This window comes from Hemitrygon akajei, chromosome 23, assembly GCF_048418815.1.
Source record: "Hemitrygon akajei chromosome 23, sHemAka1.3, whole genome shotgun sequence".
NCBI classification, from domain to species: domain Eukaryota; kingdom Metazoa; phylum Chordata; class Chondrichthyes; order Myliobatiformes; family Dasyatidae; genus Hemitrygon; species Hemitrygon akajei.
In genome coordinates this window covers 1,833,765-1,857,788 of record NC_133146.1, presented here as the reverse complement: position 1 = coordinate 1,857,788, position 24,024 = coordinate 1,833,765, and the positions used below count along the sequence as shown (strand labels likewise).

At 44.3% G+C, this 24,024-nt stretch overlaps 1 protein-coding gene across 2 annotated transcripts in view; it reads left to right on the top strand.

Annotated features, from left to right (window-relative positions):
- adra2a (adrenoceptor alpha 2A) overlaps nt 1–11,208 on the top strand; it is a 29,738-nt gene extending 18,530 nt beyond the window's left edge. For both annotated transcript variants that reach the window (XM_073026844.1, XM_073026843.1), the window contains exon 3: nt 10,655–11,208. The gene's annotated coding sequence lies outside the window, so the exon portion shown is untranslated. The remainder of the gene's footprint in view (nt 1–10,654) is intronic.
- Nucleotides 11,209–24,024: the final 12,816 nt, after the last annotated feature.

Here is a 24,024-nt window from a genome sequence, read left to right as displayed (position 1 = left end):
TATGACGCTCAGTGTTACATCTCGGTGGAATGAGTCTCTGGCTGAATGTACTCCTGTGCCTAACCAGTACATTATGGAGTGGATGGGAATCATTGTCCAAGATGGCATGCAACTTGGACAGCATCCTCTTTTCAGACACCACTGTCAGAGAGTCCAGTTCCACCCCCACAACATCAATGGCCTTACGAATGAGTTTGTTGATTCTGTTGGTGTCTGCTACCCTCAGCCTGCTGCTCCAGCACACAACAGCAAACATGATAGCACTGGCCACCACAGCCTCGTAGAACATCCTCAGCATCGTCCAGCAGATGTTAAAGGACCTCAGTCTCCTCAGGAAATAGAGACGGCTCTGACCCTTCTTGTAGACAGCCTCAGTGTTCTTTGATCAGTCCAGTTTATTGTACATTTGTATTCCCAGGTATTTGTAATCCTCCACCATGTCCGCACTGACCCCTTGGATGGAAACAGGCGTCACTGGTGCCTTAGCCCTCCTCAGGTCCACCACCAGCTCCTTAGTCTTTTTCACATTAAGCTGCAGATGATTCTGCTCGCACCATGTGACAAAGTTTCCCAAGCTAAAAGAAGATACGAGGTTGCTTTGGCAAGTAAGGTGAAAATAAATCCGAAGGGTTTCTACAGTTATATTAATAGCAAATAGATAGTGAGAGATAAAATTGGTCCCTTAGAGAATCAGAGTGGACAGCTATGTATGGAGCCGAAAGAGATGGGGGAGATTTTGAACAATTTCTTTTCTTCGGTATTCACTAAAGAAAAGGATATTGAATTGTGTAAGGTAAGGGAAAGAAGGAGGGAAGTTATGGAAACTATGATGATTAAAGAGGAGGAAGTACTGGCACTTTTAAGGAATATAAAAGTGGATAAAATCTTCGGGTCCTGACAGAATATTCCCTAGGACCTTGAGGGAAGTTGGTGTAGAAATAGAAGGGGCTCTGACAGAAATATTTCAAATGTCATAAGAAACGGGAGTGGTGTCAGAGGATTGGTGTATTGCTCATGTGGTTCCATTGTTTAAAAAGGGTTCTAAGAGTAAACCTAGCAATTATAGGCCTGTCAGTTTGACGTCAGTGGTGGGTAAATTAATGGAAAGTATTCTTAGAGATGGTATATATAATTATCTGGATAGACAGGGTCTGATTAGGAATAGTCACCATGGATTTGTGTGTGGAAGGTCATGTTTGACAAATCTTACTGAATTTTTTTGAAGAGGTTGCGAGGAAAGTTGATGAGGGTAAGGCAGTGGATGTTGTCTATATGGACTTCAGTAAGGCCTTTGACAAGGTTCCGCATGGAAGGTTATTTAGGAAGGTTCAAACGTTAGGTATTAATATTGAAGTAGTAAAATGGATTCAACAGTGGCTGGATGGGAGATGCCAGAGAGTAGTGGTGGATAACTGTTTGTCAGGTTGGAGGCCGGTGACTAGTGGTGTGCCTCAGGGATCTGTATTAGGTCCAATGTTATTTGTCATATACATTAATGATCTGGATGATGGGGTGGTAAATTGGATTAGTAAGTATGCAGATGATACTAAGGTACATGGTGTTGTAGAGAATGAAGTATGTTTTCAAAGCTTGCAGAGAGATTTAGGCCAGTTAAAAGAGTGGGCTGAACGATGGCAGATGGAGTTTAATGCTGATAAATGTGAGGTGCTACATTTTCGTAGGAATAATCCAAATAGGACATACATTGTAAATGGTAGGGCATTGAAGAATGCAGTAGAACAGAGTGATCTAGGAATAATGGTGCATAGTTCCCTGAAGGTGGAATCTCATGTGGATAGGGTGTTGAAGAAAGCTTTTGGTATGCTGGCCTTTATAAATCAGAGCATTGAGTTTAGGAGTTGGGATGGAATGTTAAAATTGTACAAGGTATTGATAAGGCCAAATTTGGAGTATTGTGTACAGTTCTGGTCACCGAATTATAGGAAAGATATCAACAAAATAGAGAGAGTACAGAGAAGATTTACCAGAATGTTACCTGGGTTTCAGCACCTAAGTTACAGGGAAAGGCTGAACAAGTTAGGTCTTTATTCTTTGGAGCGTAGAAGGTTGAGGGGGGACTTGATACAGGTATTTAAATTAATGAGGGGGTAGATCGAGTTGACATAGATAGGCTTTATCCATTGAGAGTAGAGGAGATTCAAACAAGTGGACATGATTTGAGAGTTGGGGGCAAAAGTTTAAGGGTAACACGAGGGGGAATTTCTTTACTCAGAGACTGGTAGCTGTGTGGAATGAGCTTCCAGTAGAAGTGGTAGAGGCAGGTTCGGTATTGTCATTTACGGTAAAATTGGATCGGCATATGGACAAGAAAGGAATGGAGGGTTATGAGCTGAGTGCGGGCCAATGGGACTAGGTGAGCGTAAGCGACGGCATGGACTAGAAGGGCCGAGATGGCCTGTTTCCATGCTGTAATTGTTATATGGTTATACGGTAGTTGTATTTGTCACATGTACATCAAAACATACAAATATATGCTTCACTTGTGTCAAATCAGATCAGCAAGGATTGTAATGAGCCGTCCACAAGTGTCACCAAGTTCCCAGTAACAGCATGACATCCTTATAACTCACTAACCCTAACCATATGTCTTTCCAGCATCCCTAACCCTACAATTTACAAACCCTAATCCCTATACCTCACTAACTCTAACCATATGTCTTTCCAGCATCCCTAACCCTACAATTTACAAACCCTACTCCCTATAACTCACTAACCCTAACCATATGTCTTTCCAGCATCCCTAACCCTACAATTTAATAACCCTAATCCCTATAACTCACTCACTCTAACCATATGTCTTTCCAGCATCCCTAACCCTACAATTTACTAACCCTAATCCCTATAACTCACTAACTCTAACCATATGTCTTTCCAGCATCCCTAACCCTACAATTTACTAACCCTAATCCCTATAACTCACTAACTCTAACCATATGTCTTTGGAATATGAGAGGAATCAGGGGAAACTCATGCAGTCACAGGGAGAATATATAAACATTTTGCATGCTGTTGTCTGGTATTATGATAACTGCTTACTGTACGGCTACATAACAATTACACTAACCGCTATGTGACTGTACCAATACTGTACAGCTATTTACCAATTACACTAACTGTTATGTGACTGTACTGATACTGTACGGCTACATAACAATTACACTGACTGTTATGTGACTGTACCGATACTGTACGGCTACGTAACAATTACACTAACCGCTATGTGACTGTACCGATACTGTACAGCTATTTACACCTTCTGAAAGCAGACTACAGGGAGTTAGGAAGGAAGTTGAGTAGCAGGACCTCAAAGGTAGCAATCTCGGGATTACTGCCTGTGCCACACAACAGTGAGAATAGGAATAGGATGAGGTGGAGGATAAATGCGTGGCTGAGAGATTGGAGCAGAGGGCAGGGATTCAGATTTCTGGATCATTGGGACCTCCTCTGGGCCAGGTGTGACCCGTTTATAAAAAAAAAAAAGGATGGCTTGCACTTGAATCCCAGGGGGACCAATATCCTGGTGGGGAGGTTTGCTAAGGCTTTTGGGGAGAACTTAAACTGGAATTGCTGGGGTGGGAACCAAACTGAAGTGACAGAGGAAGAGGCAGTTGGCTCACAAATAGAGAAACTTGGAGACAGTGCGAGAGGGAGGATAGGCAGGTGATAGAGAAGGACGTGCTCAGACCGATGGTTTGAGATGAGTCTATTTTAATACAAGGAGTATTATGAACAAAGCAGATGAGCTTAAAACGTGAATCAGTACTTGGAGCTATGATGTTGTGGCCATTGCAGAAACTTAGATGGCTCAGGGGCAGGAATGGTTACTTAGAGTGCCAGGCTTTAGAGGTTTCAGAAAGGACAGGGAGGGAGGCAAAAGAGGTGGGGGCGTGGCACTGTTGATCCGAGATAGTGTCATGGCTGCAGAAAAGGAGGAAGACATGGAGGGATTGTCTACGAAGTCTCTGTGAGTGGAAGTTAGGAATAGGAAGGGGTCAATAACTCTACTGGGTGTTTTTTATAGACTACCCAATATTAAGAGGGACGTCGAGGAGCAGATAGGGAGACAGATTCTGCAAAGGTGCAATAATAACATGGTTGTTGCGGTGGGAGATTTTAATTTCTCAAATATCGATTGGCATCTCCCTAGAGCAAGGGTTTTAGATGGGGTGGTGTTTGTAGGTGTGTTCAGGAAGGTTTCTTGACACAGTATGTAGATAAGCCTACAAGAGGAGAGGCTGTACCTGATCTGGTATTGGGAAATGAACATGGTCAGGTGTCAGATCTCTCAGTGGGAGAGCATTTTGGAGATAGTGATCACAATTCTATCTCCTTTACCATAGCATTAGAAAGGGATAGGAACAGACAAATTAGGAAAGCATTTAATCGGAGTAAGGAGAAATATGAGGCTATCAGGCAGGAACTTGAAAGCATAAATTGGAAACAGATGTTCTCAGGGAAATGTATGTAAGAAATGTGGCGAACTATCAGGGGATTTTTGTGTGGCGTTCTGCATAGGTATGTTCCAATGAGACAGGAAAAGGATGGCAAGGTACAGGAACCGTGGTGTACAAAGGCTGTTGTAAATCTAGTCAAGAAGAAAAGAAGAGCTTATGAAAGGTTCAAAAAAACTAGGTAATGATATAGATCTAGAAGATTATAAGGCTAGTAGGAAGGAGTTTAAAAACGAAATTAGGAGAGCCAGAAGGGGCCATGAGAAGGCCTTGGTGGACAGGATTAAGGAGAACTCCAAGATATTCCACAAGTATGTGACAAACAAAAGGATAAGACATGAGAGAATAGGATCAATCAAGTGTGACAATGGAAAAGTGTGTATGGAACCAGAGGAGATAGCAGAGGTACTTAATGAATACTTTGCTTCAGTATTCACTACGGAAAAGGATCTTGGCAATTGTAGGGATGATTTACAGTGGATTGAAAAGCTTGAGCATGTAGATATTAAGGAAGACGATGTGCTGGAGCATTTGGAAAGTATCAAGTTGGATAAGTCACTGGGATGTATCCCAGGCTAATGGAAGGTGAGGGAAGCTGAGCCTCTGGCAATAATCTTTGCATCACCAATGGGGATGGGAGAGGTTCTGGAGGATTGGAGGTTTGCAGATGTTGTTCCCTTATTCAAGAAAGGGAGTAGAGATAGCCCGGGAAATTATAGACCAGTGAGTCTTTTTTTAGTAGTTGGTAATTGATGGAGAAGATCCTGAGAGGCAGGATTTATGAACATTTGGAGAGGCCTAATATGGTTAGGAACAGTCAGCATGGATTTGTCAAAGGCAGGACGTGCCTTACGAGCCTGATTGAATATTTTGAGGATGTGACTAAGCATATTGATGTGTTTAAGGTTGAAGGTAGAGCAGTAGATGTAGTGTATATGGACGTCAGCAAGGCATTTGATAAGGTACCCCATGCAATGCTTATTAAGTGGATCCGGCCAGTTCCCGGAGATCGACTATCCAGAGCCTTGACATTGATCTTTTTCCTTAATTTCTGAGTCGGAACTCTTTATCTTTGAGTGAGAGAGATGTCCATAAGATTCCTGGCTGCACCAGAATCAATAAATAACTTAGGTTCATAGGTCTGAGAAGTCCACAACAAGGAAGCTGTGAGCATTACAGAATTAGGGGAAGCTGACTGAAGAGAGAACCGACCTGTCAGGACTGCCCTTCCTGCTGACTGGTAATCTCTTTTACCGGACGCTTGGAACATGCCGCCCGGAAGTGTCCTGGATCGCCACAATAGAGGCAGGAACCTGTTCTACGTTGCTCTCATTCCTCCTGAGACAGATGCTTGTGCCCCATTTGTATTGGTTCCTCCGTGGACTGGGTGCTGGGTGGTGAGGGAGGGAGAGAGGGTGAGGGAAGATGGTGATCAGACCTTAGGAAGCTTGAAACATTCTTTCTCTGCACCTCTCAGTTACCCGGTCGTCACCCCGAATAGCCGGCTGAATCAGGTCATCCAGACTATCCTGCTCGTCCTGGACAACAGTCTCACGCCAGGCCCCTGCGTTCAGTCCACGCTGGAAGGCAGTGATGATAGCTCTCCCATTCCAATCCGTCTCTACTGCAAGCGTGTGGAATTTGACTGCACAGGCTATCACCGTTGTTCTGCCTTGGCACAGGTCCAAGAGTTGGTGGGAAGACTCCTGACCCTGTGCTGGAAGATCAAAAACCCTCCTTGACTCTGCCACAAAATGGCAGACTGACTGGACTGTGGGGTATCCTTGCTCCCGTAAAGCGTTGAACAGGCTGAGTGGAGTTTCATCTAGAAGATTGACCATGTATGCCAGTTTTCGTGCATCATCACCAAAATGACCAGGCTGGGTTTGGAATGTCAGCTTGGATTGGGAAATAAAATCCCTGCAACCATTGGGATCAGCAGAATATCTGCCTGGTGGTGGAAAACTCGGTTCCTGTACGGTCATGGGAGGTGGCTCTAGTCTGGACGCGGAAGCGGGAGCATTTGTAGCAGAGATTGTCGGGGCAGCAGAAAAGGAGGACCAGAGAGATGCTGGGAGTGGGACTGAGGCAGCCTGAGGCTGCTGAATTGCATTGGTGAAAATGTTAATGTCTGACTGTCCACATTGAGCTCCTGGATGGTGAATGTGAGAGTGGAAATTGCAGACACCTGAGTCCGATTGTCTGTGGTGAGCTGTTCAATCATTGTGGCAAGGGATGATATCAGTTCCTCCAGATGAGACTGAGCTTGTCGGCTCGAGATTATCTGCCTCATTACCTCCGTAACTTCACTCAGAACAAATTTCATTGCCTGTAGCTTGTCCAATAGCTGACCAATCTCAGGACCAGGGTCAGCTGCTCTCTCTCTGCTGGGTCTATCCTTGTGTGGTCGAGACTTTATGTCACTACGTGTGGACATGGCCCAAGTGCAGAGTGAGAGACACTGAATGGGTTCGATAGTTCACAGACTTTAATGGAAACAGAGTTAGAGGGAAAAGTAAACAATGCACGTGAGGCCAAACAGGGCCATTAACTAAAACTCTCAAATGGAAAATGAAGCCCACACTGTGGCTGGAAGGAAAAACTAAACATAAAACAAATACCACTAGTCTACAGAGTCAGTTGACTTGACAGTTCAATTTCTCATGTAAGGCTAAATGCAAGCAGGCAACAAGATGTTGCTGTACTTTGCTAAAGCCTTGACAAGCAGTACGACGTAAAGAACGGAGTTAAATACCATCACAATGAAATACTATTTAGCTGAGACGTGCATATTCACGTGTACAATTGCTGTATCTGCTGCGCTGCCAAATCCGTGGTTGTGACAGTGACGAGTCGTTGACAATGAGTCTACAGGTTGTGGGAACCTTTCAGTGATAGGGTGAGTGAAGTTATCTCCTTTGGTTCAAGAGCCTAATGGTTGAGCGGTAATAACTGAATGTGGTGGTGTGAGTCCTGAAGCTCTTGTCCCATTTTCCTGATGGCAGCAGCGAGAAAAGAGCGTGTCCTGGGTGGCAGGATGCTGCTTTCCTGCGAAAGGGTTTTATGGAGAGGTGCTCAATGGTTGAGAGTGTTTTACATGTGATGGACTGGGCTGTATCCACTATTTTTTGTGGGAGTTCCATGCAAGGGCATTGGTGTTTCCATATCTCTGATATCACTTGACTGACCTTTATAGGAGGTGATATTATTCAGGCCCTGCCACAATTGTCAATTCTGGTCTGGTCTGCCACAAAAGTCTGGTCTGGAATTACAACTTCACCTGTGGGATAGCTTTTTGGAGATTGTATCTGGTGCTAGTGTAACGAGAAGGAATGGAAATGGGCTAACACCTATTGACATTAATGGATCTGGGGTTGAGAGGGTAAACAGCTTCAAATTCCTCGGCATCCACATCACTGAGGACCTCACGTGGTCTTTACCCACCAGCTGCGTGATGAAAAAGGCACAACAGTGACTTTCACTTCTGATGGTTGAGGAAGTTTGGTATGGGTCCCCAAATCTAAGAACTTTCTACAGGGGCACAATTGAGAGCATCCTGACTGGCTGCTTCACTGCCTGGTATGGGAACTGTACTTCCTTGCAGAGAGTGGTGTGGACAGTGCAGTGCATCTGCAGTTGTGAGCTTTCCATGATTCAGGACATTTACAAGGCCAGGTATGTAAAAAGGGCCCGTACAATCATCGGGGACTCAAGCCATCCCAACCACAATCTATTCCATATGCTACCATCCGGGAAATGTACTGCAGCATAAAAGCCAGGACCAACGGGTTCCTGGACAGCTTCTTCCACCAGGTCATCGGACTGGTGAACTCACACTGACTTGCGTGTACTCTATATTACATTGACTGTTCTATTTATTATAAATTATTGTAAATTTCCGGTGATCTGCCTTTTCGGAAGATGGAGGAGGAGGACGGGCGCAAGGGGTGTATGGGGTGTCTAGGGAGGGGTAGCACCTCTGGTGGTGGGCCTGCCATGCCCTTTTCAGGGCCGCTCACCCACCTTTGGTTCCCACCGGCTGCTCAGCTCTCACCTATTGCTCCAAGTAGCTGTAGCACGCGCTGCAGGCACACCCTGGTGAACTGTCTCGGCAGATGGGCCAGACCAGTTGAGGGTAGCCGATGGGTCTTTGACCCTCGGTGAGGTGAGGTATGTCCCAGTGTGTGAAGTCTGGCCCTAGCAGATTGAGTGGAGGAGACCGATTAATGGTCCAATGGTCAAAAAGGCAGGCCAGCAGGCATTGGTGGAGTGCTAAGAGCACGACAAGATACGTAGACGTCCTGGTCATCCACCACAAGAGGTGGTGATCTCTTTAAACTCGCTCAGCAGAAGGCAAAGGCAAACCACTGCTGTAACCTGCCAAGTATATGATTTCCCAATATGTCAGAGTGGCGTGGAGGGAAATCGTCCGCCAACTGGAATTTCCAGATGCAACCTAACAATGAAGATTGTAAATTACTATGATTGCACATTGCACATTTAGATGGAGATGTAATGTAAAGATTTTTACTCCTCATGTATGTGAAGGATGGAAGAAATAAAGTCAATTCAATTCAATTCAAAATTTTCTTGGTCACCAAACTTGAATGCCTCAGATCCATCTCTCAGCAGATCTTAGATCTCGTAATTCATCCAGGGCTTGTGATTGGTGAAGACTCTGAATTAAAGCACTTGATTCTTTTTCACTCTGAATAAGTTTTTGGGGACACAGCCACTTTAATAAAGTCTATTACAACCATGATGTATTCATTCATATCCATAGATGAGTTCTTTAACACATCCCTGTCCACTGACTCGAAGAAATCCCATTGCTGATCCTGTGTCTTATGTGACCACCTCTTTGTTGTCCTAATCTCTGGTGCTTGGCTCTTTAGCCTCTGCCTGGATGATTTTGAGTGTTTCTGAATGCCATGTTCACAGATATTTAATAAAAGTGACAGCTTTGACAGCTGAGAATCCTCGGGGTCAACCAGCAAATGAATACTTGTAAAGTTACAAGGAAATGCAGCAGCCAACAGAAATGCATAGTAGTATGTGTGATACTTTTACAGCTTGGCATGCTCTGGACTTTGGATTTCAATTTCAGTGCCATCTGTAAGGAGTTTGTATGTTCTTCTTGTGTCTGCAAGGAGTTTTCTCCATGTGCACTGGTTTCATCCCACAGTCCAAAGTTGTATCAGTTAGTAGTTAATCGGTCATCATAAATTGTCCTGTGGTTAGGCTAGTGTTAAAGGGGTGAATTGCTGAGTAGTGCGGTTCATTGAGCCGAAAGGGCCTGTTCAGCTTGTATCTCTAAATAAATAAATAGGGACCAAATAATCTGTTCTCTGGTAATGCCGTGTGGAATAAATATTGTCCCTTGCTCTTTGAAATAATAATCTTGCAGAGGTGATAGGCTTAGAGTTGACATGTGTGACAGTGTAGCATTCCTTCACTACAGTTACCACCTCAATTACTTGGCGCAGGTTTATGGAGGGGTTTAATCTTGGTAGCCGCTGATGAGAACTGAAATCCCATCACCCGAGTAAGAACTGTGTGCAGTGAAGCAGCAAAGTAATCAACAAATATGACCAGTTCAGACAATTCTCCCGTCACTGTCTGTAAGGAGTTCTCCCCGTGACCTCTGGGTGCTCCAGTTTCCTGCTACAGTGCAGAGATGTACGGGTCGGTATGTTGTGGGCACAGGGCCTTAAAGCTCCAGTGATCAAGGATGAATTCCTGCCGCTCTCTGCAAGGAGTTTGTATATTCTCCCTGTGACCGTGTGGGTTTTACCCGACCGTTCCAGTCTCCTCCTACATTGCAAAGACTCAGTTAGAGTTAGTGAATTTGGGAGTTTGTATCGAAAGCATGGTGGTACTTGCAGGCTGTCCCCAGCGCTTCCTTGGATTGTTTTGGCCGCTGATGAAAACACACATTTCAGTGCATGTTTCAATGTACATGTGACAAACACCACTAATCGTATCTCTAATATGAATTCTACGCTGCTGATTGAGGGGTGGGTAAAGATTGGCTTGAACACTGTGCTAAGAGAGAACAACTTGTGCTGCCTACACAGAAGGAGGAGCTTAGCAGGGTTAATGGCACCTAACGGTGACTCCTGTGCTTGCATCTTCAGAAACAGCTCTATTTCCATCTTTTATATCTCTATTTTTCCTTTCAGAGTTCTTTTGAAGACCCTGACCTGGAGTTACATGCTGACTACGGTTCTTTGCAGGACTGGGACCCGCTCTCGGGGTTTCACAACTGGCTGTTATTCAGCACCCCAGGGCCTCGGCCTAAGAGGGTTGTTCACCTTCAGAGCACTGAGTTTTCGTGACTCTGGAGACGGGGAATCGGAGGTCGGTGTCCGAGCCGAAGACCAGTGTGTCCTGGGAGATGGAAGATCAATGGCTGTGTGCCCAGAGACCTGAGATCTTTGGGCACAGAGCTCAGAAAAAGCGATGCAATGGACTTTTAACATCATAAACTAGCAAGTTGTTTGTTATGTCTCCCCTCTCGCTGTGGAACGGAGACACCTCTTTCCCCCTTGTTAGGGAGAGAGAGCTTGTGGTATGTCGAATACCGGGTGAACAAGTAGTCTTTGGAGTACTGCAAGTCTGTCTTTGCTGTTGCCTTGCTCATACTTGAGTGCTCGGTGGCGGGTGCTGATGCTTTTGTTTTGCCATGGGGGCTGAGGGGGTGAGGGTGTGATTGTTGCTTGCTGCCGTTTACACGTTTGAGGGAGGGGAGCTGGGGAGTACTTTGGGGTTCTAACATTTAACTGTCATTCATTCTTCGGGGGCACTCCTCTGTTTTCATGGATGGTTGTGAAGAAAAAGCATTTCTGGATATATATTGTAGACATTTCTCTGACATTAAATTACCTTTGAACCGTCCATTCTGTCTAACCTGGCTGATGTTGGATCTCACTTCTAACACATTTAATTTCGTCCATCATAGCTTTGATGTTGAAAAATCTCATGTTGGAATCAGATATCAACTCATTCCAATGCACACAAAACGGAAAATGAGAAAGCTATTGTGAAAATTTCATCAGAACAGGAAGCGGTTTTATTAGGGGAAGGTGAAATTTAGAGAAATGCAATTTGAGTCTGTTGTTTCTACCCATGAATATTCATCATCATTATTGCTGTCTGTCACTGGTGTATGAGTGCCCTTCTGATCCAAGTGAGTCCACAGCAATAGCTGTGGATGGAAAACAATAAGCCACTGGGTCAGAGTGAAGCTCTTGTGAATTTGGGACTGACACCAGTTAGGTGAAATATCCACATGCAGGGCATTGCTTATTCAGAAGCAATTAGGAATTCACAGAAAACGGTGGAGGTACACAGACAGTCAGGCAGCATTTAAGAAAATTAATAAACTGCCAACATTTTGGCTGAGACCCTTCTTCAGGACTGGAAAAGAAGGGGGAAGATGGCAAAATAAAAAGATGGGGGTTGGTGGGGAAGGAGGACTAGTTAGAAAGTGATAGGTGAAGCCAGGTGGGTGAGAAAGGTAAAGCAATGGAGAAGAAGGAACCAGATCGTAAAGGAAAGTGGACCATAGGAGAAAGGGGAAAAGGAGGGGACTCGGGAAGAGGAGAGTTAAGAGGGAGAATAGGGAACAGAAGAAGAAAGAAGGGGGAGTGAAAAATTCTCTACCAGAAGATATTAATGTTCATGCTGTCATGTTGGAGTCTACCCCAACGGATATAATAGGGTCTTTTAAGAGACTTCAGGATAGGTACATGGAGCTTAGAAAAACTGTAGGCTATGGGTAACCTTAGGTAATTTCTAAGGTAAGTACATGTTCGGCACAGCATTATGTGCTGAAGGGCCTGTATTGTGCTGTAGGTTTTCTATATTTCTATGTAATATGAGGTGATGCTCCTCCACTCTGAGACTGGCCTGATCTTTGCAGAAGAGGCCACGGACCATGATGGTGGAATGCGGATAGGAATTAAAATAGTTGTCCATCGGGAAATTTAACTTTTGGTGGATGGAGTGGAGGTACTTAACAGAGTACCTCCATGGAAAAATGGATCAGCCATGATGGAATAGCAGAGTAGACACGATGGGCCAAATGGCCTAATTCTACTCCCATATCTTATGGTCTTATGGTCTAAAGTGGTCTCCAATTTATGTTGAGTCTCACCAATGCAGAGGATCCTTGGATACAATAGACTACCCCAACAGATTTGCAAGTGACGTTTTGTCTCACCTGGAAGGAATGTTAATGGAGGGAAATGGGCAAATGTCACATTTCTCTCTCCAGGTGGGAGGAACAAATGGACAAAGGAATCATGAAGGAAGAAATCCCTGCAGAAAGTGGAGTGGCGATTGGCGGGGCAGGTAAAGACATGTCTTGTGATAGGATCCCATTAAAAATGGTGGAGATTGTGGAGAATGACGTGTTGGATGCAGAGCCCTGTTGGATAGTAGGTGAGGACAAGAGGAACTCCATCCCTGTTAAGGAGCGGAAAAATGGGGTGAATACAAATGTTTGGGAAATGGAGGCGATGTGGGTGAGGGCAGCATCAACGGTGGAGGAAGCAAACCCTGACCTTTGAAGAAGGAGGATATCTCAGATGTCATAGAAACATAGAAAACCTACAGCACAATACAGGCCCTTCGGCCCTCAATGCTGTGCCGAACATGTCCCTACCTGAGAAATTACCTAGGGTTACCCATAGCACTTTGTTTTTCTAAGCTCCATGTACCTGTCCAGGAGTCTATTAAAAGACCCTATCGTATCCGCCTCCATCACTGTTGCTGGCAGCCCATTCCACGCACTCATCAATCTCTGTGTTAAAAACTTAGCCCTGACATCTGCTCTGTACCTACTGTACTTCCAAGCACCTTAAAACTGTGCCCTTTCGTACTACCCATTTCAGCCCGAGGAAAAAGCCTCTGACTTTCCACACGATCAATGCCTCTCATCATCTTACACGCCTCTATCAGGTCACCTCTCATTCTCCATTGCTTCAAGGAAACTCAACCTCAACCTCATAAGACATGCTCCCTAATCCAGGCACCATCCTTGTAAATCTCCTCTGCAGCCTTTCTATGGTTTCTACATCCTTCCTGTAGTGAGATGACCAGAATTAAGCACAGTACTTCAAGTGGGGTCTGATCAGGGTCCTATATAGCAGCAATATTACCTTTTGGCTCCTAAACTCAATTCCACGATTGATGAAGGCCAATGCACCATACGCCTTCTTAACCACAGAGTAAACCTGTGCAGCAGCTTTGAGTGTCCTATGGACTCGGACCCCAAGATCCCTCTGTTCCTCCACACTGCCTAGAGCTTACCATTAATACTATATTCTGCCATCATATTTGACCTACCAAAATGAACCACCTTACACTTATCTGGGTTGAACTCCATCTGCCACTTCTCAGCTCAGTTTTGCATCCTATCAATGTCCTGCTGTAACCTCTGACAGCCCTCCACACTATCCACAACACCCCCAACCTTTGTGTCATCAGCAAATTTACTAACCCATCCCTCCACGTCCTCAGCCAGGTCATTTATCAAAATCACAAAGAGTAGGGGTCCCAGAACAGATCCCTGAGGCACACCACAGGTCACCGGCCTCCATGCAGAATATGATCCATCTACAACCACTCTTTGCCTTCTGTGGGCAAGCCAGTTCTAGATCCACAAAGCAATGTCCCCTTGATCCCTTACCTCCTTACTTTCTCAATAAGCCTTGCAAGGTGTGCCTTATCAAATGCCTTGCTGAAATCCATATACACTACATCTACTGCTCTACCTTCATCAAAGTGTTTAGTCACATCCTCAAAAAATTCAATCAGGCTGGTAAGGCATGTAATGTCCTTTGAAGGAGGAGGTTATCTCTGATGTCCTGAAAAGTACAGCCTCTTTCTGGGAACAGATGCAGTGGAGCCGAAGGAAGTAAGAAAACGGAATAGTATTTTTACAGAAAATAGTGTGGGAAGAGGTATAGTCAAGATAACTATTGGAATTGGTCTGTTTATAAAAGATGTCAGTAGACCGGTTGTCCCCAGAGATGGATTTAGAGAGATCAAGAAGGCGGAGAGAGGTGTCAGAAATGAACCAAGTGAATTTCAGGGCAGGGTGGAAGTTGGAGGCAAAGTTGATAAAATTGATGAGCTTAGACTGAGTGCATGAAGCAGCACCTATGCAGTCATCAATGTAATGGAGGAAGAGTTGGGGAGCATTACCAGTGAAGGCTTTGAATGTGGACTTTAACCTAGTCAAAGAAAAGGCAGGAAGAGCTAGAGAAGGTGGGAGGGGCCAAAAGAAGAAATGTTGAGGGTGAGGACCAGTTCTGCCAGATGGAGGAAGGTGGTGATGGGTCTTTTGTTGAGAAAGAAGCAGAGAGCTTTAAGGCCTTCTTGATGGGGGATAGAAGTTATAGGAACTGGCATCCATGGTGAAGATGACGTGGTCAGGGCTAGGGAATTGAAAGTGTTGTGGAGATCAACAGCATGTGAATTGCTGTAGATGAAGGTGGGAAGAGACTGATCCAAAGGGATAGAATGGAGTTGATGTTTATGGCCACGAGTCAGTGGGCAGGAGCAGGCAGAGATGATGGTTCTAACCGGACAGTCAGGTTTGTGGATCTTGGGTTGGAGGTAGAAACAAGCAGTGCAGGGTAAAGGGTCTCTAAGTTTAGTGGCAGTGGATGGGAATTTTCTATAGTCGTTGAGGTTGGTGATGATGTTGGAGATAGTTTCTGATAACCCAGAGTGAGTTCTTTTTCAAGGGGTAAGTAAGAGGAGGTGTCCGAGAGTTGTCACCTGTCCTCAGCCATGTAGATGTCAGCCCACCATACCTCATTGCCATTGTCTTTGATCGTAAGGTTGGGTTTGTTGTGGTGAGAATGGAGAGCACTGATTATATAGTGTTAGGAAAGTTGCTGAAGAGAAGGAACTCCAAGGTTGTAATCTCCATATTACTCCTGGTGCCATGGGCTAGTGCAGGTTGGATTGGGGTAAAAGTGCGGATGAATGAGTGGTTGCTGAGATGGTGCAGGGGACACAGTTTCAAGTTCTTGGATCATTGGTACCTTTTCTGAAAAAGGAGTGATCTATACAAGAGGAATGAGTTGCTCCTGAGATGGAGGGGAGCCAATGGACAGAGCGTGGATCAGTACATGGGACTATGATGTTGTAGCCACTACTGAAACTTGGTTGAGAGAGGGGCAGGAATGGGTGATTAATGTCCCAGGTTTTCAAAGTTTTAGGAAAGATAGAGGAGGACCAATGTACTTCACTGGTCAGGGAATTATAGACGAAAGGAGTTAGGCCCTTTGTCTCACACAGTCCACTTCTACTATTAAGCACCTAAATACACAATCCCAAATATTCCCCATCCCTATTAATTCCCCTGCCCCAAGATTCTACCACCCACCTACACAGTAGAGCTAGCTTACAGTGGCATATTACCAACTCATACCTTTTGTGTGTGGAAGAAGTTTGGTACATCTAGAGGAGACTCAGAATTAATGTGCAGTTGCCACATAGACAGCACTAGAAGGCAGGATTGGACCCAAGTCACTCTACTAACTGTGATACTGTGCTGCCCCAATACCATTTAAGTTAATGGGGGTGGGAGAATCTGAATTAGCTGTGCATACAGATCTATAGTCAGTGAAATGTAACTTGCCATAAATGAGAAAGGTAGAATGTAAAAAGTCAAGATGACCAATTTGACGATCAACATAGAATCATTTTGCAATCTATGCAAATCTCTCATTATACTGCAGTAAATTTATAGTAGACCATAAGACCATGACACAAGAGCAGAATTAAGCCATTTATGGAAAAGAGTAAACGGTTGACTTTCAGGCCAAGACCCTATCAGGATTCCTCAACCTGAAATGTTGACTGTTTACTCTTTTCCATAGATGCTGCCTGACCTGCTGAGTTCCTCCAGCATTTTGTGTGTGTTGCTTGGATTTCCAGCATTTGCAGATTTTCTCTTGTTTGTGAATAGACTAGGAATATTATATAACCATATAACAATTACAGCACAGAAACAGGCCATCTCGGCCCTTCTAGTCTGTGCCGAACGCTTACTCTCACCTAGTCCCACTGACCCGCACTCAGCCCATAACCCTCCATTCCTTTCCTGTCCATATACCTATCCAATTTTACTTTAAATGACAATACCGAACCTGCCTCTACCACTTCTACTGGAAGCTACCACTCTCTGAGTAAAGAAATTCACCCTCGTGTTATCCTTAAACTTTTGCCCCCTAACTCTCAACTCATGTCCTCTTGTTTGGGAATTTTCTTTGGGGGGTTTTACATCGGAGGTTGCTGGGCAATGTGGCTTGAAGGGCTGTGAGGGCCTATTCTGTGTTGTATTTCAATAAATAAATAAATAAGAAGCTGTTCCATGTTGGGAGAATGTCCTCAGGCTCCTGTACCTTCTTTCTGATGATAATAATGAGAATGGGACATGTCCTGGGTAGTGGGGGTCACCTTTTGATGCCACCTTTTGCTGAAACCATGTGAAGACCAAAGGAAACCCACAATATACAGTATATATCTGATCATAGCTTTCTTCTAGGATTCCCCAAGGATCCCACTAAGGTTAGATTGAAGAATCAACAACTAATTGGTCTGATCTATGAATATTAAGATTGTTACCACCTTGGAGAATCACTACCAGTTTATGGTTGGCTGGAATATGAAAAGAGCTTTGGACTGATTTTAGTAGGGCGCAGTAAGTAACTTAAGATGAAACATTCAAATGGATAGTTTATCTTGGTAAGTTCAGCTGAACTTGAGTGAAAGCAAATTTATTTTGTGCTGCTATTTGTGGCATATTGAAATTAACTAATAAAGATGGTGTTTATTCCCCAGGATAATAGCACATTAACCAGTAGCCCTTTTATTTAAAAAAAAACATCCACAGCACTTTCAGTGAATAATTATAACAAAGAATTCAAATGAAATTTAAAAAATGCCATTATTATAGTTTTTGGACTGTGATTACAGGAAATCAGAATGAGAAGCTGCTGTTTTAGTGGAAACTTTGGAAATCCTGTCTTAATTAACTGGAATACCTTCAGAATTATTAAAACATGTTAGTTCACTTTCCAGAGAATTTTCTTAATACCTGTATATATGGACAAAGGTTTGTGATTTTTCTTCTTTATATAAAAATGAAAAAAAGCGGAAGGCATGGATTTAAGGAAAAAATGGGGACAATAGAAAATAGACAATAGACAATAGGTGCAGAAGTAGACCATTTGGCTCTTCGAGCCTGCACCGCCATTCTGAGATCATGGCTGATCATCTACTATCGATACCAGGTTCCTGCCTTGTCCCCATATCCCTTGATTCCCCTATCCATAAGATACCTATCTAGCTCCTTCTTGAAAGCATCCAGAGAATTGGCCTCCACTACCTTCCGAGGCAGTGCATTCCACACCCCCACAACTCTCTGGGAGAAGAAGTTTTTCCTTAACTCTGTCCTAAATGACCTACCCCTTATTCTCAAACCATGCCCTCTGGTACTGGACTCTCCCAGCATCTGGAACATATTTCCTGCCTCTATCTTGTCCAATCCCTTCATAATCTTATATGTTTCAATCAGATCCCCTCTCAACCTCCTTAATTCCAGCGTGTACAAGCCCAGTCTCTCTAACCTCTCTGCATAAGACAGTCCGGACATCCCAGGAATTAACCTCGTGAATCTACGCTGCACTTCCTCTATAGCCAGGATGTTCTTCCTTAACCCTGGAGACCAAAACTGTACACAATACTCCAGGTGTGGTCTCACCAGGGCCCTGTACAAATGCAAGAGGATTTCCTTGCTCTTGTACTCAATTCCCTTTGTAATAAAGGCCAACATTGCATTAGCCTTCTTCACTGCCTGCTGCACTTGCTCATTCACCTTCAGTGACTGACGAACAAGGACTCCTAGATCTCTTTGTATTTCTCCCTTACCTAACTCTACACCGTTCAGATAATAATCTGCCTTCCTGTTCTTACTCCCAAAGTGGATAACCTCACACTTATTCACATTAAACATCATCTGCCAAGTATCTGCCCACTCAATCAGCCTATCCAAGTCACCCTGAATTCTCCTAACATCCTCATCACATGTCACACTGCCACCCAGCTTAGTATCGTCAGCAAACTTGCGGATGTTATTCTCAATGCCTTTATCTAAATTGTTGATGTAAATCGTAAACAGCTGTGGTCCCAATACCGAGCCCTGTGGCACCCCATTAGTCACCACCTGCCATTCCGAGAAACACCCATTCACCGTTACCCTTTGCTTTCTATCTGCCAACCAACCAGGGAGGTGAAATATTTGTTTTTTTTAGGCCAACTTATAATGATTTGGATTGTAAATAGCAAACATGAGGAAATCTGCAGATGCTGGAAATTCAAGCAACACATACAAAATGCTGGTGGAACGCAACAGGCCAGGCATCATCTATAGGAAGGAGCACTGTCAATGTTTCTGGCCGAGACCCTTTGTCAAGACTAACTGAAAGAAAAGATAGTAAGAGATTTGAAAGTAGGAGGGAGAGGGGGAAATCCGAAATGATAGGAGAAGACAGGAGGGGGTGCGGTGAAGCTAAGAGCTGGAAAGGTGATTGGCAAAAGGGATGCAGAGCTGGAGAAGGGAAAGGATCATGGGACGGGAGGCCTAGGGAGAAAGAAAGGGGGATGGGAGCACCAGCGGGAGATGGAGAACAGGCAAAGAGTGATGGGCAGAGAGAGAAAAAAAAGTGGAGGGGTGGAAATAAATAAATCGGGGATGGGGAAAGAAAAGGAGAAATGGCATTAACGGAAGTTAGAGAAATCAATGTTCATGCCATCAGGTTGGAGGCACGGAATATAAGGTGTTGTTCCTCCAACCTGAGTGTGGCTGCATCTTGACAAAACAATTTGGATTGTGTTGCCTGAATTTGTGGAAGCAGGTTTCTCACAGTAACTTTCAAAGATCCAAATTTAAAAAGGACAGCTTTGTCAGTGTTATGAGGGGGAACCAGGGAAGGGGGGGGGGGGGCAATGGGACAACTTGTTCAATGAGTTGGTACAAATATAATTGGCCAAATTGCATTTTGGCTGTTCTGTGATATTCTACAGTCCCAAAACTCAATGGCATTAAGAAGGAATTCTGACCCTGGGATACTGATTGTTTTTCTGCTGCCCTGCTTTAATGGAGGTGACAGGGCTTGGAAAATGCCATTTATTTTGCAGATAGGTATCCTTATTCTTGTTTTATGAGAAGGATCATCTTGGATGCTTGTGGGTCAGGGAGGGAGAATGTTGTTTCTTATCATTTTTTCATCAGTCCTGGTGCAGGATCTTGTTCTGATATGTCCCTTTGCCTCCAGAGATACCACCTACCTCCCGAGTTCTTCTGATAGCTTGTTTTTAGCTCAATGTTACAAGTCTAATGTAAATGGTAGAGCTCCTGCCAAACTTCTACCAATTATGGGGTAGAGATGAAAGAGAAGTCTGAACAAATTCACCCTTTTCTTTTGAACAACAGCCCATTGTTTTCTTCTCTTTCTCCAGGCAATACTATCTCTTGCTTGGCCACCTGGCAAGAAACTAGCTACATGTCAACACTTCACCCAAGTGGACTTTCTTCTCAGTTCTGAATAGACGTTGAAAGTTGGCAGTCTATTCAACATACACTAGTGAGTTCATTAAACACTTTCAACTGAACAATAATGTGATTAGTTGTGATATACTCAGTGTTTAATTGTGAGTAGTATTGGGTTGAAAGGCTTTAAAATTCAGACTGAGTCATCCTTCTGGAGATATATGACCTGACATCATATTGAAAAGCAGCTTAGTTGTCAGTTGAATTGTGGATGCAATTCCCAGTTTACTCCGCCCTAGTTAGTTTTCACAGTCATTTACATATTAATGAAGGGATGAATATTTATGTTAACATATTTAAATTTGCTTGTATTGAAGGCACACTGCTGCTTGACATTGCATCCTTACTGCCTGCAGCTTTCACTTTCAATAGCACATGAATAATAGAAACATGAAGAGATGTGTGGAGGGGCACATTTAGATTGATCCTGGAGTAAGTTGAAAGGTTGGCACAAAGTTGTTCTATGTTCAGCAACTGAAGAGAAGATGTTTGAGTTACAGAAACCCTCCTTCTGCCAGCAATGTCTTTGGGATTAAGAGGCAGTGCTGTTCTTCAGAAGCTTGTGAAGATTCCTCTGTTTACCTTTGCAGACCACTTTAACCTCTTCCCATCATTTCAATATGCACCCAACCCTTTACTTCTCTGCTGATGCTGAGGAAATACTAGTTGTATCGAGGTCAGAGCTGTGAGGAGGAATGGTGCCAAGAATGTGATTCCAGCATTCAATGTTTCTAAAACACAGTAATAGCACAGAATGAGCGTCCTATCATTATTTTGGAACTAATCATTGGTTTCAACCTTTTTCAGAAAGTGATTTGGGAAAATTGCACATGCATTAATGCCAACTAAATCAGTTTGCACAGACATGATTCAAGGCCTTCATTTTTATTTATGGATGAGATTTCATGAAGCTTGCTTTCATTATCCTCATCTTCACTTGGTTCCCAAGGGGAATGTCCGTTCAGTGAAGTTGGGACAGAAAGTGAAGCTGTGCAGAAAATTGGAATTTGTTTATTACTGTCACATGTACTTCTATAGTTGTACTGTGGAGAGCATTCTGACAGGCTGCATCACTGTCTGGTATGGAGGACTGAAAGAAGCTGCAGAAGGTCTAGTCAGCTCTATCTTGGGTACTAGCCTACAAAGTACCCAGGACATCTTTAGGGAGCGGTGTCTCAGAAAGGCAGTGTCCATTATTAAGGACCTCCAGCACACAGGGCATGCCCTTTTCTCACTGTTACCATCAGGTAGGAGGTACAGAAGCCTGAAGGCACATACTCAGCGATTCAGGAACAGCTTCTTCCCCTCTGCCATCTGATTCTTAAACGGACATTGAAACTTTGGACTCTACCTCACTTTTTTTAATACACAGTATTTTTGCTTTTGCACATTTTTACAAATCTATTCAATATCTGTAATTGATTTACTTGTTTATTTATTATTACATTTTATTTTATTTATTATAATTTTTTTCTCTCTGCTAGATTATGTATTGCATTGAACTGCTGCTGCTAAGTTAACAAATTAAGTTAATATCACATGCTGGTGATAATAAACCTGATTCTGATTCTGATTCTGAAGTACTGTGAAAACTTGACTTGCTCATACAGATCAATTCATGACTAGGAGGTAGAGAAGGTCAAGAATCCATCTGGGAGTTAGTGTTAGGATTTACAGTGCCAGTGATCACTGAAAGGGGTTCAATTCTTGCCGCTACCTGTAAGGAGTTTGTACGTTCCCCAGTGATCACATGGGTTTCCTTCCACATTCCAAAGTTTTGTAAGTTGTGGGCATGCTACCTTGCTGTTGGAAGCATGGCTGCCCAGAAAATCCTCACTGATTTGATTTAACACAAACAATGTACTTCACTGTATGTTTTGATGTGACAAATAAAACTAGTCTTTATTGAATTCTTGAAATTCTCAGCAAGCCAGGTCAGGAAACCAGCGTTCATGTTTCCACAAAGCACACTGCAGATGCTGTGGTCAAATCAACATGAACAAACAAGCTGGAGGAACTCAGCAGGTCGGGCAGCATCCGTGGAAAGGAGCAGTCAACGTTTCGGGCTGAGACCCTTCTTCAGGACTGAAGAAGGAGGGGGCAGGGGCCCTATTACGAAGGTGGAGAGAGGCTGGAAAGGTAGGTAGGTGAAAAACCAATCAGAGGAAAGATCAAGGGGTGGGGGAGGGGATAGGCAGGAAAGGTGAAGAAAGAATGTAAGGGGAAAGCACTGTGTAGTAGAAGAAGGCAGAATCATGAGAGAGGTGATAGACAGCTGGAAGAGGAGGCAGAGTGAAAGTGGGATGGGGGAAGGGAGAGGGAGGGAATTACCGGAAGTTGGAGAATTCGATGTTCATACCAAGGGGCTGGAGACTACCCAGACGGTGTATGAGGTGTTGCTCCTCCAACCTGAGTTTGGCCTCATCATGGCAGTAGAGGAGGCCATGTATGGACATATCCGAATGGGAATGTGCAGCAGAATTGAAGTGGGTGGCAACCGGGAGATCCTGTCTGTGGTGCGGACAGAATGGAGGTGATCGACGAAGTGGTCCCCCTATCTGTGTCGGGTCTCGCCGATGTAGAGGAGGCCGCACCGGGAGCATCGGATGCAATGGATGACCCCAACAGACTCACAAGTGAAGTGTGGGGAGGGATGTGTGGACCAGGCAGTCGCGGAGAGAATGATCCCTGCGAAAAGCAACCCTCCCCACAGATCTCCCACCTGGTACTTATCCCTGCAAGCGTAAGTGCTACACCTGTCCCTACACCTCCTCTCTTACCACCATTCAGGACCCCAAACAGTCCTTCCAGGTGAGGCAACACTTCACTTGTGAGTCTGTTGGGGTCATCTATTGCAACCGGTGCTCCTGGTGCGGCCTCCTCTACATCGGCGAGACCCTCCCCCCACCTTCTTTATAGGGCCCCTGCCCCCTCTTTCTTCAGTCCTGACAAAGGGTCTCAGCCCAAAACGTTGACTGCTCCTTTCCACGGATGCTGTCCGACCTGCTGAGTTCCTCCAGCTTGTTTGTACATGTTCACGTTTCCATTAGTTTCTGCAGTGTGTTCAGCCTCCTTTGATGCTGATTAAATAGAAGCCTATTTGCAGCAATTTCTTTCTGATTTTTGGCGAAGAGAGAGTTCCTTGTTTTACCTTTTGAAGATTATAAGGATTTATATGCAAACAGATTAACAGTTAAACATCAAACACGAGGAAATCTGCAGATGCTGGAAATTCAAACAACATACACAAAATGCTGGTGGAACTCAGCAGGCCAGGTAACATCTATAGGGAGAAGCACAGTCGACGTTTTGGGCCGAGACCCTTTGTCAGTACTAACTGAAAGGAAAGATACTAAGAAATTTGAAAGTAGTGGGGGGAGGGGGAAATGCGAAATGATAGGAAAAGACTGGAGGGGGTGGGGAAAAGCTAAGAGGTGGAAAGGTGATTGGCAAAAGTGATACAGAGCTGGAGAAGGGAAAGGATCATGGGACAGGAGGCCTCGGGAGAAGGAGGGGGGGGGGAGCACCAGAGGGAGATGGAGAACAGGCAGAATGATGGGCAGAGAGAGAGAGAAAAAAACAAACAACTAAATATGTCAGGGATGGGGTAAGAAGGGGAGGAGGGGCATTAACGGAAGTTAGAGAAGTCAATGTTCATGCCATCAGGTTGGAGGCTACCCAGCTGGTATATAAGGTGTTGTTCCTCCAACCTGAGTGTGGCTTCATCTTGACAGTAGAGGAGGCCATGGATAGACATATCAGAATGGGAATGGGATGTGGAATTAAAATGTGTGGCCATTGGGAGATCCTGCTTTCTCTGGCGGACCGAGCGTAGGTGTTCAGCGAAACGGTCTCTCAGTCTGCGTCGGGTCTCACCAATATATAAAAGGCCACACCGGGAGCACTGGATGCAGTATA